The 11,555-nt window shown below is 37.3% G+C and overlaps 1 long non-coding RNA gene across 1 annotated transcript in view; it reads right to left on the reverse strand.

Annotated features, from left to right (window-relative positions):
- Positions 1 to 8,183, reverse strand: part of LOC116526873 — a 148,116-nt gene extending 139,933 nt beyond the window's left edge. Inside the window, exons 1-2 of the long non-coding RNA XR_004258310.1 lie at positions 8,143 to 8,183; positions 3,400 to 3,525 (exon numbers count right to left, since the gene is read on the reverse strand). This is a non-coding gene — a long non-coding RNA (uncharacterized LOC116526873). The remainder of the gene's footprint in view (positions 1 to 3,399; positions 3,526 to 8,142) is intronic.
- Positions 8,184 to 11,555: the final 3,372 nt, after the last annotated feature.

Raw genomic sequence — 11,555 nt, forward strand, 5'->3', positions numbered from 1 at the left:
TCTGAAAAGGATGTTATTTCTCCTTCATTTATGAAGCTTAGTTTGGCCAGATGCAAAATTCTGGATTGGAATTTCTTTTCTTTAAGAATGTTGGATGTAGGCTCCTAATCTCTTCTAGCTTCCAGGGTTTCAGCTGAGTGGTCTGCTGTTAGTCTAATGAGCTTCTCTTTGCAAATGACCTGACTTTTCTTTCTAGCTGCCTTTAACATTTTTTCTTTCATTTCGACCTTAGAGAACCTGTTGATTGTGTGTCTTGGGGATGAACTTCTTGTGAAGTATCTTACAGAGTTCTCTGAATTTTCTGAACTTGAATGTTGGTCTCTCTATCTAGGTTGGAGAACTTCTCATGGATGATATCCTGAAATATGTTTTCCAAGTTGGTTTCATTCTCCCCATCTGTTTAAGAAAGCAATGAATTACAGATTTGGTATCTTTACATAATCCCATATTTCTCATTTTTTAAATTTCTTGTCATTCTTTTTTCTCTATTCCTGTCTGAGTGTCTTATTACAGGAAGCCAATATTCAAACTCTGATATTCTTTTCTCTACTTGGTCTATACTGCTACTAGTACTTGTAATTGCATTATGAAATTCTTGTAATGTGTTTTTAAGCTCTTAGGGTCAGTTACATTCTTTTCTATATTGGCTATTTTGTCAGTCAGTTTCTGCATTATTATGCTTTTTAGCTTCCTTGGATTGCATTCCAAGGTACTCCTGTAGTTCAGTAATCTTCATTTCTATCCATATTTTGAATTCTATTTTTCTCACTTCAGCATCTTAGCCTGGTTCAGAACCATTCCTGGAGAGGTGATGTGGTTATGTGAAGAAAAGAAGACATTCTAGCTTTTTGAGTTGCCAAAGTTCCCTTGATGATTCTTTCTCATCTTTGTGGGCTTATCTACTTTCAATATTTGAGGGTGTTAACCTTTGGATTATTTTGCTTTTTTCTTATTAGATGACCTTGAGGGTTTGATTGTGGTATAAGATTGATTCAGCCAACTGGATTCATTTCTGGAAGATTTTAGGGGGGCAATGCTCAGCTCCCAACTCCTGGACTGCATGCTTTAATTCTAGAAGATTTGTACTGGGTCCCAACTTTCTTCTATGGTTTCTTGATGCACTCTAATGCGTGGTGTCAGCCAAAGTGTTTCATAGTGCAGTGACAGTGGATCTATTCTCATAGTAGCAGCTGTGGCAGAGACCTAGTGGGTGCTGGGTTTACTGACTCCCTTGACTCCTTGTCAGTGTTCATCACAATGGCAGAGGCAATGGAGCTGGAGTAGGGTGTGGGGGACTCCTTCTGGTGACTATGTACATGGTAGTGTTGGAGGTGGTGTTGGCTTGGAGGTGGGGTGCTTGTAAGCACAGTTCTAGATGGCTTCCCTGTGCTCAGCAAGCAAAAGTGGTCACTCAAAGTGAGGGAGGGTCCACTGTTCTCTGTGCAATGTTAACACAAGGGTGGGCTGCTGGTACCAAGGCTCCACCTGCAATGGAGGTTGGAGTGGGGAGCAGGGGTGGAGTGTATTCCTGAGCACTGGCCCACACAGACATACAAACAGCAAAGCAATGTGGGGAGTTGCTGTGTGCCAAGGGGAAGCTGCAGCATAGGGAGGGAACATGCAGGCTGGTACATGCCACAGGAGTCAACCTGCAGGAGCTCAGGCACATTTTATGAGTACAGAAGCTACAGTGTGGGCCCCCAGAGTACACAAGACAGTGCTTCAAGCAAGCATGTCCAGGCTAGGGCTCCGGGAGAGACCAGCAAACCAACAGGTGGTCAAGTCAGACCAGCCCTGACTGATGGGCCAGATTACCCTATAAAATTCAGGTCCAACAATTCTTTTAGGCCAAAGGCTATGGGAACAAGTCAATGCTAGGGGGATAGCCCTTTCTGTCCATGCTCTGCTACAGATGCTGCTGTACCAAACCCTCTGGGCTCCACATCAGCTAGCTTGCTATCACTTCACTAAGCAGCTCTCCCTGCCAACTTAAGTGTCCACGGTGGTCGAGGGATCTCCTCCTGCTGGAGTTCCAGAGGCCCATGGAGACAGCAGATTGTTCCTTGTCATTTCAACTCAGTTATTCCCCCAGAGCCATTCAGGGCAAGAAATAAGTCCCAGTGCTTGGTAGGCTGATGCAGGTTCCCAGCTTTCTCCCCCTTTAGTCCAACTTTTGTGTCTTGCCTTCGTTCACTCTTGATGCCTTCCCTCTGAAGATCTGTTAGGAGCATGCCAGTCCTCTCAGTCCCTTGATGGGAGCTGTTTCATGTGGCTGTTCTAGTCAGCCATCTGGTCCTCCTCCAAAAGTTATTTTCTTAATTCCCCCATTTGGCCTGATTAACTTAAAGTTTCAGCTCAAATATAACTTCTCAACAAAGTCTTCTGTAGTTTCCACTCTAAATTAGCTCATAGCAAGTACCTTTTATTATATTTTATGGAATTTTTCTTTTTTTTTAATCTAATATTGTTTTTCTTTAAGTAACTATTGGTTTGCTCTTTAAACTTCATCCAGTTTTTAGAGCAGAACTATATTTGGATTCCCTCATAATAAATGAATGAATGAATGACTATGAGATACTTGAAGACTTTGATGAACCTTTCTTTTTCTTTGCCTCCACAAATGCCTAAAATACTGTCATCTTCAACAAAGGGCCTTGATAAGTGTTAAATAAACAAATCCAATCAGTGACCTAAAACTATGGGACACAGTTTTCATACATGTTCTGGGACAGCAAAAACTATGTAACATAGAACATTAGTTCCATGGGACATAATAAAATAGGTGTTACATTTTTAAAGAATGATCCACTGGAAATTCTGGTTCCAGTCATAGCAGTGTAATTTGCATAGAATTCATCTTTTTACAGTTAACAACTACAAATTCTGAACAAGTTGTCTCTTAAAAAAACAATAATTTAAAGGCCTTAAGAGTGATTAAACACAGACAAAAATTAAATAAATTCAACCCTTAAAAGACTAAAACCAGAGTAAGATCCATGTTTATGCATCTATTCCATGCAGAGCACTTTCCATCAAAACACCTGAAACTGAAGCAAAAAGATGCAGTCTTTCTGAATTAAATTGTGGGAGGAAAAAGTTCAGAACTGTCATGGAGGCTTGAAAATGAGGAGGAAAATCCTACAAAAAAGAATGGCACAGAGTGGAGAGCCCCAAAAATGTACATATTAGGTTGGTGCAAAAGTAAATGTGGTTTCTTTGTTATTACTTTCAATGGCAAAAACCACAATTACTTTTGCACCAGCCTAATGCAAACTTTACTCTAATCCTCAGCTGATACCTTTATTGTACACATGTGGATGACATTATGTGAAGCTCAGTGGAAATCAACACCTGCAAACTCAAAAATGTTTAGAAGGTATTTTAGCCACTGCTCATCACAGAGCAGAATGAATTGTGTCCCAACAAGGTAAAGAACTTTGATACTTGAAACTTCAGATGCCTTCCTTGAAACTTAAGATTGGCCATACCTCAGGAGTAAATGCTATGATCCAGAACTGGGAGATTCTTCTAAGAATAAAACAAGACATTCTTATCAGAGAATAAGATAAAAACACCACAAGTTCAAGGTAATCAACCTACATTCTATAGAGAACCATAACAGAATATATTATCTCTGTAAGGTACCATCCACTGTGTTCATTAAAATTATAAGACACATTTTTATTACACAGAAAACTGGGATGCATAGTCAAGAGAAAAAAAAAGATCTATTAAAATAGACCCTGAGATTCATTTATTTTTTAATTTAGCATAAAAATGACTTTAAATACACTGAATAACTTTAAAGTGGGGGGTAGTCATAATTAAAACAAAAGGATAAATAGGAAATCTCAGAAGAGAGATTGAGACTCTTAAGAAAAAACAAATAGAAATTCTAAAATGTAAAAACCATACCAGAAATTAAAAAGTCATTGGATGAATTAACAACAAATGAGATACAGCACAGAAAGAATTAGTTAACTTGGAGACAGAGCCATAAAAAGTATACAAGCTATCATTCTCAGCAAACTGACACAAGAACAGAAAATCAAACACCGCATGTTCTCACTCATAGGCGGGTGTTGAACAATGAGAACACATGGACACAGGGAGGGGAGCACTACACACTGGGGTCTGTTGGGGGGAAATAGGGGAGGGACAGCAGGGTGTGGGGAGTTGGGGAGAGAGAGCATGGGGAGAAATGCCAGATATAGGTGAAGGGGAGGAAGGCAGCAAATCACATTGCCATGTATGTACCTATGCAACAATCTTGCATGTTCTTCACATGTACCCCAAAACCTAAAATGCAATTTAAAAAAAACACCAAAAAAAAAACAAATAAAATAAAATACAGTATATCCATAATATGGAATGTTATCTGGCAGTAAAATAAATGCTGCAGAATGTAGACGAACATGTTATATAATATAGGTGAACCACGAAAACATGCCAAGTCAAAGAAGCCAGGCACAGAAGACCATGTATATGATTCCATTCATATGACACATCCAGAATAGGCAAATCTGTGGAGTCAGGCAGTTACCTATGGCTGAAAGAGTTGAGGGGAATGGGAAGCCACTCATGAGTAACAGTTTCTTTTAGGGGTAATTAACTTAACTTGATTGTTCTAAAATTGATTGTGATGATGATTGCACAACTCTGTGAATAAACTAAAACCATGGAACTGTGTACTGTAAAGAAAAAAAAAAAGGTTAAGTTTGGCAGATTCCCTCTCTCTGTCTTGCATACTTTCACTGTTTGATGCCTTCTGTCATGCTATGATGCAGCAACGAGGCCCTCTCCAGATGGGAGCCCCTTGATCTTGGACTTCTCATCCCCCAGAACCACAAGCCAAATAAATCTCTCTTTTTTTAAAAAAAGTATACAAGCTAAAGAACAGATAGCAAAAGACTGAAAAAAGGTTAACACATCTTCAGTAACCTGTTTGAATAAGTCAAGCAGTCTAGCATACATATAATTCAAGTTCCAGAAAAAAATATAAGTGATAATAGAACAAAAGTAGTTAATTAATAGAAAAAAGTTTCAAATTTGGGGGAAAAATATTAACTTTGAGATTTAAAAGTCTCAGCAAATAATAAACATTTCATAGTAAGAATTTCTGAAAAATATAATAAGAAAATCTTGAAAGAATCCAAAGAATAACAATACATTAAATACAAAATAACAATAAAACTGACAGATAACATTTTGTCAAAAACAATAAAGTCCAGAAGGCAATATAATGATCTTTCAAGTAAAAGTGTGAATAGCATTTTTTTTGCAAAAATATCTTTCAAAAATGAAAGGTAAGACAAAAATATTTTCTAGTACACAAAACAAGAGAATTAATTACCAGCAGACCCATACTATGAAAAAACCTGTCCCTTAAGAATCTCTTATAATGCTGGTCTAGTGATAACACATCTCCTTAGCATTTTCTTGCCTGGAAAATATTTTATTTCTCCTTCAAACCTCAACATCACACAATATATCCATGTAACTAACCTGTACATGTAACCCTAGAATCTAAAATAAATTTGAAATCTTAAAAATAAAATAACATAAAAAATGAGATACTTAGTGTAAAGTTTACCAAAATATGTACAAAGGTCTATATCAAAACCTCTGAAACACTACCAAGAGAATTTTAAAATAACTTAATACATGGAGAGGTGTACTATATTCATGGATTGAAAGACTCAAAATTGTTAAAATATCATTCCCTCCAGACTGATCTTTAGACTCAATGCAATCTTAACTTCCCAATTAAATTTTTACAAATATAAAATTTACATTTATTCTAAAATATGGGAAAAAGCAAGCAAAACAAACACAAAATCTAGCACAGAAATACACACATCCATCCACAAATATGTGTGTATAAATATCCAATACTCAAATATATATACACCCAAATACCTATATTTGCACCCATATATATGTACATACATACATGTATACACATATATGTATATATATATATACAAATATATGTGTGGATATACAGCTATTTCATTTATACACACACACACATATCCATATATACCCACACACATGTGTAAACAAGGTAAAGAACTTTGGTACTTTACCAACTCAAATGTCACCTTTATGAATTGTTCATAAAGCCTTTCAAGTACCTTTACAAACTGAAAACATATTTTCTTTCACTGAACACCTCTGTTTTGTGGCCTGATAGGGTTTGGCTCTATGTCCCCACCCAGATCTCATATTGAATTATAATCCCCATAATTCCCATGTGTCAAGATATGGGGGACAAGGTGTGAGGTGATTGGATCACAAGGGCTGTATTAGTCTATTCCCAGGTTGCTATAACAACATACCCAAGACTAACATGTAATTATAATATAAATATTATATTAAATATAATCATATTATATTCATAATAAATTTATCAAAGGAAGAGGTTTTATCAACTAACAGTTCAGCATGGCTAGAGAGGCCTCAGGAAACTTACAATCATGGTGAAAAAGGGAACAAACACTTCCTTTTCACATGGTGAGAGCAAGGAGAAGTGCAGAGCAAAGGTGCCAAAAACCCCTTATAAAACTATCATATCTCATGAGGATTCACTCGCTATCATGAGAACAGCATGCAGGTAACCACCCCTATGATGCAATTACCTTCGACCAGGTCCTTCCCATGATACAGGGGGATTATGGGAACTACAGTTCAAGATGAGATTTGGGTGAAAACATAGTCAAATCATATTGGGGCAGTTTCCACCATGCTGCTCTCATGATAGTGAGTGAGGTCTCATGAGATCCGATGGGCTTGATAGTCAGTTTTCCCTACTCTTGCCTGCTCTCTCTTGCCTGCCATTATGTAAGACATGCCCATTCCCCTTCCATCATAATTATAAGTTTCCTGAGGCCTCCCCAGCCATAGAGAACTGTGAGTCAATTAAACCTCTACTTTATAAATTACCCAGTCTCAAGTATGTCTTTATAGAAGTGTGAAAACAGATTTCTACATGGCCCTGATTATTGTCTTTTATTGGCATTACTTGTATAGTTTACATATCCTGCTGCAGGACAGAAACCATAGCTCAATAATATCTCTATTACACAAACATGTTATAAATTCTTAATACTTATTGAAATAATGAATGAGCACCTGATTGATCATTTTAATAGAGGAGCTTCAATCTCTGGAGTCAAAATGTTGCATTTCAAGGAATTACTTGTTTTACATCACTTTATAATATTAATTCTCCAGGCAGCAGCCAAAAGAATATTGAATAACTGGTTCAATTTCCTTACAGAACTCAACAAGCCACTTTATAAAGTGATAAGCCCTCCTCTGTTTCTAAAGATCAGTGACATAGCTTTACTATGTATGATTCTCCAAAAAAGTTCATTTTACATAAATTAACAATAGTCAATAAATCAATAGATATTTACATAGGGTTCACTTTGCAAATAACACTCAGGTAATGTGCATGGCCAAGTATACTTACTTTAGTATTTATGGTTCAATTTGTGGTATCATCAAACCTGAACAAATTTAACCTAAATGTTGCTCTTAGATGTGTCAAAAACCTTTTATATTTTTGATGGAAATGCAGATGCATGGTTATGTTGGGCTAGTGAAATCCCACATATATAGTGGAGTATTCAAGGAGCAAAAATTCAGTTTTCAGCTAAAATGAGAACATTAGCAATGGAAGGGATGAGCTCTTTTATTTAACATGTGAAAAGTGAGGCCATAAGAAGTGAGATTGATGTGGACAATGTCATTACATTAGTTAAGAAAAGAGCCTCATCTAGAGCTCACATCTTTGACACCTGGCCCAGGGATGTTTGAAATTGTTCACATTCTGTTTCTTTATAAAGAATTTATAGTTACCATCAATTAACCAGTTAAATGTCTGTGCACTTAAAAAATGAAGTTGTTTTACTTATGATTGTACTCTTTGGACCATACATTGCTTCTAATCATTTGGACATTGGTTTAACGACAATCTAGGCTGAGTGTGGTGGCTCATGTCTATAATTCCAGCACTTTGGGAAGCCACGGTGGGAGGATTGCTGCAGCCCAGGAATTTGAGACCCACCTGGGCAACATAAGGAGACCCAGTCTCTACAAAAAGTACAAAAATTAGCTAGGCATGGTGGTACCCACCTGTAGTTCTAGCTACTCTGGAGGCTGTGGTGGGAGGATTGCTTCAGCCTGAGAGGTTGTAGTGAGCCAGACTGCACCACTACACTCCTACCTAGGAAAGAGAGAAAGATCCTGTCTCAAAAACAACAAACAAACAAACAAAAAGAGACACCCTAAAATTACAAGCTTTAAAGTGGCAAACTACCCTGTTAAAAATATTTAAAGAGGTTTATCATTAATATACAGATAAAACAGAATTCCAAACAGTTAATAAAAATTAGAAAAAAACATTCAAGAGATAAAGGATGAGGATGGTAGAAACATTACAAGGACTCATCACTTGGCAGTAATTACCAGTAAAGTAGGGAATTCAGTGTTTGAAAAAGGGGTAAAAATAAGATCTCTTTGTATCTCTTTCCTACTTTGAATTCTGTACACTAGTATTACTTACTAAAAATATAAAAATCAAAATTAATTGACCTTTTGACTATTTTTTAAATGAATGAATGTATAACTTCTCCACAAAAAGCTGCAATAATTAACTGCATTTTGGTTTGGGTGGTAGCAAGTGAAAACATGGAAACGCTGTATCTAACACAACTAACAAGTATCTAGCCATTGGATAATGATATTCCTTTGTCCATTAATGCTTTTCTTTTTCCCACTCCCATCAATTAAACCCACTTTACAAACCCTAGTTTAATCTTCACTGTGTTAATGTCTGATGATTCCTCCAGTTCTCATGAAAACTTATTTCCCTTAAGCTCCAACAGACCTTGAAGTGTGCACCATACGCAATTGGCTCTTTCCTACACTCAAACACCATTCCTTTTTCTTTACTATGCTTTAACCACATTGGCTTTTTTCTGTTTTTCAAGTGGGCTGGGCTCATTTCTATCTCAGGGATTGGCCTTTGACTTTTCCTCTGTGTTAAATCTGTCTTTATACATCTCCATATGGCTGGCTCCTTCTTGACTCAGGGTAAAGCTCAAATATTAACCACTTTGGCAAGACTATCTGGACCACTCAGTTAAAAGTAACATTCCTCCCATCATCCCCCGTCATGATTTTTCCATTATTATCATATTGTCCTGTTTTATTTTGCTTTTAGGACTCACTACCTGAAATTATCTTTATAACTTCTACATGTACTTATTAATTTTATGGGTTTTTTCTACAAGCATGATGTAATATAAGCATGATGTATCTTACCACTGTAGTGCTAGCCCCTAATTCTGTGGCCAACACATAATAGAGGCTTGATAAATTTTTACCAAATGAATATCCTGTATTACATTCTGCCTTGTACTACTTGCTCATTATTTCCTTTCTTATCTTCCATCCTAAATTATAACTTTCCTATGGCTAAGAACAATGGTACATATTCTGTCTGCCTCCTCTACTGTTTGTAGCAAAGATCTAGGCATATCTGCACTCAAAAATGACTCATTGATTGATTGGTTAGAGATTATGGCTGTTACACAAGACAGTCAATGGAAGAGAAGTACAAACAGATGGTTTTAGAAAGACTTGTGAATGCTGTAATGTAACTGCCTTGACATGTCTAGAACAGGTAATGAGGCAACTCATCACCTGATATGGAGGCAGTAAACACCTTTGCTCTGCAGTACCCACAAAAGCTCAAATGTCAATACCAGTTAATATCTGAGGTTACATAGTTCTCTAGAGAGTTTTTACTAAAGGGATAAAGTAATGCATTGAAATGTAAATTTTGCTATTCTGGCTGCTTTGCATTTAGGGAACATCTTTCTTCCAAGGAGCTCAAATAAATGGCAACAACTCTATTTAACATAAAATACAGTATACATCACACACAGTTCAAATGAATTGAAATTAAAACTCGTGGGAGTTGTTCTAAAAATCTCTCTTGGCAGCATGGCATGCAAATTTGGAAGAAAAAAGAAGAGAATGCAGTTATTGGAAATGAAAGTGAGGTTGCTCACTTTGCCTCTGAAATTTAAATTCTCAGTAGTCCAGGGGAGAGGCTGAGGTGCTATAGGAACAATGCCTTTATTTCCACCACAGGGATTCACAGTTACTCTATTGAGAAAGCCAAAAACTTATGTGAGACCAAGTGAAAGATACTTTCTTAAAATTACCCAGGAAACAATACTAGTAATTGTGTGGGAAGAAGTTATATAGTTTATTCAAATATTCAACAAACATTTATTGAGTGCCTACTATGTAAATGTCAGGCTATAGCCATGAAATCTCAAAGCAAGTCTGCCTTCACAGTTTGATTAGGGAGATAGCGGCATAAAAAAGTATCTGCAATACAGTAAACAGAACTCTGATGGAGGTAAGGACAGTGGGAGTACCTAGGAAGGGTACCTAATCCTGTTCTGAAGGATCTGAAAAGATTCTTCAAGGATGTAATATCTCAGCCGAAGCATGAGGGATTAGAGAATTCAATCAGATTAATAGAAGTTTTAGACCCAAATAACAAAATTTACATAGGCCTAGTGTATTAGTCCATTCTCACTCTGCTAATAAACACATACTTGAGACTAGGTAATTTATAAAGAAAACAAGTTTAATTGACTCACAGTTCAGCCTGGCTACAGAGGTCTCAGAAAACTTAAAATCATAGTGGACGGAGAAGCAAACACATCCTTCTTCACAAGGTGGCAAGAGAGAGAAGTGCCAAGTGAAAGGGGGAAGCTCCTTATAAAACCAGGAGATCTCATGAGAATTCACTCACTATCACAAGAACAGCATAAGGGTAACTGCCCCCATGATTCAATTACCTCCCACAGAACCCTGCCACAACATGTGGGGATAATGGGAACTACAATTCAGGATGAGATTTGGGTGGGGACAGAGCCAAACCATATTTTTCTGCCCCTAATCCCTCTCAAATGTTATGTCTTCACATTTCAAAACATATTCATCCCTTTCCAACAATCTCCCAAAGTCTTAGTTCATTCTAGTATTAACCCAAAAGTCCACATCCAAAGTCTTATCTGAGACAAGGCAAGTCCCTTTCACCTATGGGGGCTTGTAAAATCAAAAGCAAATTAGTTACTTCCTAGATATAATGGGGGTATAGGCATTGGATAAATTCACTCATTCCAAATGGGAGAAATTAGCTGGAACAAAAGGTCTGGCCCCATGCCAGTCCAAAATCTAATAGGGCAGTCTTAAACCTTAAAGTCCCAAAATGATCTCCTTTGACTCCGTGTTTCACAACTAGATCACATTGATGTAAGAGGTGGGCTCCCATGGTCTTGGGAAGCTCCACCCCCGTGACATTGCAGGGTTCAGCCCCCTCCCAGCTACTTTCATGGGCTGATGTTGAGTGTCTGTGGCTTTTTTAGGTGCACAAGCTGTCAGTGGATCTACCATTCTGTGGTCTGGAGGATGGTGGCCCTCTTTTTACAAGTCCAATAAACAGTGCCTCAGTGGACTCTGTG

This window comes from Sapajus apella, unplaced genomic scaffold, assembly GCF_009761245.1.
Source record: "Sapajus apella isolate SASKATOON/1434 unplaced genomic scaffold, GSC_monkey_1.0 scaffold1, whole genome shotgun sequence".
NCBI classification, from domain to species: domain Eukaryota; kingdom Metazoa; phylum Chordata; class Mammalia; order Primates; family Cebidae; genus Sapajus; species Sapajus apella.